Source organism: Dipodomys ordii, unplaced genomic scaffold, assembly GCF_000151885.1.
Source record: "Dipodomys ordii isolate 6190 unplaced genomic scaffold, Dord_2.0 Scaffold24, whole genome shotgun sequence".
In the NCBI taxonomy this organism is placed as follows: Eukaryota; Metazoa; Chordata; class Mammalia; order Rodentia; family Heteromyidae; genus Dipodomys; species Dipodomys ordii.
This window is the reverse complement of record NW_012267240.1, coordinates 2,874,149-2,879,861: the sequence shown is the minus strand read 5'-3', so window position 1 is coordinate 2,879,861 and position 5,713 is coordinate 2,874,149.

Below are 5,713 nucleotides of genomic sequence, written 5' to 3'. Positions count from 1 at the left end.
GGTAGCTAGCTAAAACACATCCTCTCCTCTTCCTCTCCCCCCCCCACCTTCCTCCTGCTCCCCCCTTCTCTTCCTCCTCCTCCTTCTTCTTCTTCGCCCTGTCCTGAGCCTCTTTGTGCTCAAGGCTAGCGCTCTACCACTTGAGCCACAGCTCCACTTCTGGCTTTTTTTGAGTAGTTTATTGGAGATAAGTGTCTCACAGCTGAGCGCTGGTGGCTACCACTACTACTCATGAAAAGTCAGAAGTGGTACTGTGGCTCAAGTGGTAGAACACTAGCCTTGAGCACCAAAGTTCAGGTACAGCACTCAGGCCGAGTTTAAGCCCCAGGAACAGCAACAACAAAAAGTCTCCCATGCTTTCCTGCCCAGGCTGGCTTTGAACTGTGACCCTCAGATCTCAGCCTCCTGAGTAGGTCCAATTACAGGAATGAGCCACCAGTACCCAGCTTAAAAAAACGAGAATAAAGAGTGAAGAGACAAAAACTTCAGGACATACTTTTATTTTGTGACCTTTTAAAAATTGTCAAAAATACCTTAGTTGTCTCTTTTACAATTAGAAGTTTGAGGACTTTTCAATTTTTCTTCTAGTGACAGAATCACATTAAAACTTTGGGTCACTACATATAGCCTATGATATAATCATTCTTACCCTTATCAGTTTAAATACAAAATTTTAGTTCACTTGTAAACTTGTTTTTACATTAACAATACAAATATTCTGCTTAAGATTTGCATGTACAGAATTTTTGTGTTTTGTTATCTGTTGCAATGTTTACTAACGATCCAGCTTTTCCTCATCTTATTTCTGAAGAGTGGATTTATTATTATTTTAGAAAACAATCTTTTCCTCCTGAGAAGTTCAACAAAGAAATCCTCTTTCTGTGTGTGTGTGGGGGGGTAAGGGGGGTCATGGGGCTTGAACTCTGGGCCTGGGTACGTCCCTCAGCTCTTCAGCTCAAGACTAGTGCTCTACCACTTGAGCTACAGCACCATTGCCGGTTTTCTGGTAGCTTATTAGAGGTAAGAGTTTCACGGACTTTCCTGCCTGGGCTGGCTTTGAACCGAGATCCTCAGATCTCATCCTCCTGAGTAGCTAGGATTAGAGGCATGAGCCACCAGCGCCTGGTGAAATTCTCTTCTTATAATCAAACATCCCTTCATTCAACAATTATTGATCTAACATGTACCAAGAATTCATTCTAATGGGAAATAACCAACAAGGAAATATTTAACATTTTATAACAAGTGGTTTACAAAACTTGAACAGGATGCTGAATTAAGACAATAGGAGATGGATAGTATTTTCAGAAAAGGTCTTCCTAACAAGGTGAGATTTAAGTTGAGACTTGAAGAAGTGCTAATATGGGCCTAGGTACTAAGGGTAGAACATTCTAGGAAGAAAGATAATAGTGATAAGAGTCCTGAGGCAGACATACTTGGTATACCACATAAGTAAAGGGTAGAGGGGAAGGAATGAGCAAGTTATTGAGGCTCACACCTGTAATCTTAGCTACTCAGGGAGCTGAGATCTAATGATCATGGTTTGAAGACAGCCCAGGCAGGAAAGTATGTGAGACTCTTATTTTCCACCACCAAGGGGTGGAGCTGTAGCTCAAGTGGTGGAGTGCTAGTCTTGAGCACAAAAGCTTAGTGACAGAGCCCAGGATTAGTACCAAAAAACAACAAACAAAAAATCCCTAACCTTCCAGAACCTGATCTGTTTACCTCCTCTACCACCTTATATCTGGACCCTAGCAAAGTCCTTCTAATAGACTTCTCACTTCTCTTGTTTTCTACAAATACATAGAAATCAAAATGATATCCTTTAAAGTCACCACCATTCCTACTTTAACGTCTACCCCAGGGGTCCCATCTCAAATAAATGTCAGAGTTCTAATGCCAGGATTCTAAGAATAGGATTCATCATTGATCAATAACATTTTATGGGGAGTGAAATAAATCCTAAGAAACAATAGAGCTTCCTCAGGACAGATCACTCACCAGGAATAATTTATTTATGCTGACCAGTGTTAAATTCTCTTAATAATGATCATTCAGCCCGTATCTTGACCAAGACTGTTGAATAATTATGTATATTTTTATCTGCCTGTCCCTAATACTGTATAGCTAGTTATCTGTACCCCAAGATGGCTGAAGGTGTACAGATGTGCTATCTTCCCATGGTTACATGTAATAAATATCCTTCCTCTACCCTTCACTAAGTATCTTTATTTGAGAGAGTGTCAGGTGGCTAAGCTGACATATAGAACTCCTGGAGTCTAACAACTCCTGTCTCACAAAGTGTTTAACTGGGAAAATAGTTGACATTTCTTAGGGTAGGGAAGATCTGAGCTAGACTTCTTTGGTATAGAGGGTAAATCTGGTTTTAGATACATTTAAGGTATGATGCTTGTTAAGACAGTCAAGCAGTGCCATGAGTCCTATGTGTGAGGCTAATTTTTAAAGGACTAGTGTGGGTTAGGATTTGAAATGAGGGCTTCATTCAGCCAGAAATATGCATGGTACTGCTCATGGAAAGAACAAAGAACAAAGTTGTGTGATATGAATCTAAGACACTCCACAATGTAGATGCTGAAAAATAAAAAGTCACAAAGAGACGAAGGAATAAGCAACAGAATAGTCTTAGCCAGCTAGATAAGGTGCTTAAGGAAGGAGTCAGTCATAAGCTATCAAATGCTTACAAATGAAGTGGGATGCCAGGCACAGGTGGCTCATGCCTATAATCCTAGCTACTCAGGAGACTGAGATCTGAGGATCATGGTTCAAAGCCATCCCGGGCAAGAAAGTGACACTCTTATCTTCAATAAACCACCCATAAAACTGGAAGTGGCACTGTGGATGAAGAGCTCAAGGACAGGACCCAGGCAGAGCTCAAGCCTCACGTCTGACAAATAAAATAAAATGGGATGACAGTAAAAATCAGGCTTTAGAATCTGAAAGACTGATAATCTCAAACAAATTTCAGAGTGTGGGAATAAAGTCTGTATAGGTTTGCATGGCAACAGTAGAGACATTCTTTTTTTTTTTTTTTTTTGCTAGCATTGGTTTTTGAACTCAGAGCCTTGTACTTGCTTTCAAGGCTGGTAACTACCATTTGAGCTACACTGAGCCTGAAGATGCAATACATATACATATATATATATTGCTTTGTTTTCCTTTTTTTTTTTTTTTTGTGGTGACAGCCCTGGGACTTTAACTCAGGACCTGGGCATGGTTCTGTAGGGTTTTTTTTTTGCTCAGATAGTGCTCTACCACTTGAGCCACAGTTCTACTTCCGGCTTTTTTGGTGGTTAACTGGAGATAAGAGCTCAGACTTTCCTGCTCTGGCTGCTTTTGAACCATGCCACTGATGCCTGGTCAGAGATGAAATGTTCTTATAAGGATATTTGGTGGGAGATTTTTTTTTTCTCCTGCCCCCAATTTTTATACCTAACACAGCCTGCTTACAAGTGCTTGGAAAATGGTCTTAATAAGAGGGGGAAAAAACAGGCAAAGTGCACAATTCTAACAGTAAAAATAAAGTATAATGCTAAACTGTACAGTCTGGTATTAGAACTTAGGCAGTTTATTAGTTATCAGTGTGGTACTTATTCAGATGTAAAGTCTGGCAGATTTGAGGGTAGGAGGAGGCAGGGTTTGTTAACTATTTTTCTAACTTGTTTTTTAGACTTAAAAAAACAAGATCTTTAAATGAGTATTGGGTTTAGAAGATGTGAAACTGCTGTTTAAAAAGGTGGGTAAATAGGTTAGGGAAACGTAGTCTGGTGGAGTGAGGAACACAAGCTAACTTCAATGTTACCTTGGCTGTTTTTCTCAGCCAAGTTGTTACCCTGTTGCAGGTATATACTGGAAGGAATTAACTACAGTTGTGCTTTAGGCAGTTAGGGAGGAAAGGAATGAGAATATATTGAAAGGATTTAAGCTAGGCAATGAGTTTAAAAGAAATTAGTACAACATTGAATGTGCTCTTTAGTCAAATAGCTGATTCTTTAAATATATGACAAATTCTGAACTGCTCCCAGGGTAAACAGAAGGTTAAGTCCCTATGAGCCTTTGGTCACTTTTTCATCAATTGATGGACATGTAAGCTTGTTTTATGTGTTTTAAGATACTGACTTTATACTATTGACTCATTAATAGGGAGCTCATGGCCAAAATCACTATAGATGAGCCTACTAGCAGATGGGTTTTCTCTTAAAGGCTTGTTATATCTGAACTGGCTTTGCAATAATAGACCCACAATACAAAATTTAAAAAAAAGGAAAAACATGGTAATAAATATCTATTAAGAAGCACTTTCTCCTGTTGGCAGAGCCAAATATGGCAGTTACCTTGCTTCATCTCGGAAGGGAAAATAGGCAAATAAAATTTCTCACATCTTTCATGTCCATACAAATAAATTATTTTATGTGGGTGAATTTGCACAAATGCAATGCAATGAGAGCTGTTTCCTTTTATCTCTTTTTTTTTTCTTGGATGTACTGGGGTTTGAATTCAGGGCCTCCAGCTTGAAGGGCAGGCACTCCAAGACCTAAAGAACCATGCCCCCAGCCTATTGGCAACTTGTTATTAAATGGGAAATGGCAATTTCAGCAAACACCTTTTTACTAAATGAGGAATACAAGTTATATTGCAGCCAGTTTCAGTTTCCGCATAAGGAATATATTTTTTTTGCCCTCTTCAAATCTGATTTTTGGGTATGTGCCAGCGATCGGATGCAAAGCTTTTAGATTTATTTATTTATTTATTTTAATTTTTTGGTCATTTCAGAGAGCGACAATTTTTTTCCCCTTAGTTACTGGCAGCTTCCATGGTCACTGGGTAAGCTTCATTTGTTCCCACAAACAATAATAATGTCAACAGTTGACGTGGATGTGCCACACGAGGTATTTAACTGTTACATTTTCCCCTTATCAGTTGTGATTTCAGTGCCTCCATTATTCTACCTTTCTACACTAAGTCTAGCAATAACGCAACTTATAGACTACCAAGTAAATTGTATTTTTTTGTTAAACTTTTTGGAGATAAAAGTCTTTCTTTGCAGCCTAGGGTGGCCTTGAATCCTCCAGCCTCAGCTTCCCAAATGTTGAGATCACAGGCATGTACCCTCACTCCTGGCTCCAAGAGGTTACTTTTTGATACTATTCTTCTAAAGGACTGTTGTTTCTTCTGACGTGTATCCAGTTTCCTTTTGGATTCAACTGTGATCTATTGACACGTACTGCCATCCTTTCCATTAACTCCAGGTTGTTTTTGCAAAGAAAAGAAAAAAAAATCAACGGTCTAACAGACATTTCCCTTCTCTTTGTCTGCGAAGTAAAACTTGCAGCCATTCAGTACCCCACGGGCCCCAGGTTAAAAGCTCTCTGCCAGGACTTGGGTAAGAAGAGGAACTAAGAGCGGGAAACACAGGAACTAAAGAGGGCGGAGAGGGCTGGGCTGCGAACCCAACACGAAGGGCGAGGCTGAGAGACCTTTCATGTCCAAGGAACTCCCCGCGGTTCCTGGCGCCCCGGGCGCGACCCTTCCTTCCCACCCGGGACACCCCCACGGTGCAGGGCTCAGGGCCGCGCGCCCCTCGGCCCCTCCGCGGCCGCCATTTGTCGCCCGGGGAGCCCGCTTTCCCTCGCGCTTCCGGGCGGTGTGCGACTTACGTCGAACAGGTTGCGCGCGGCCGCGACGCGCTCGCGGC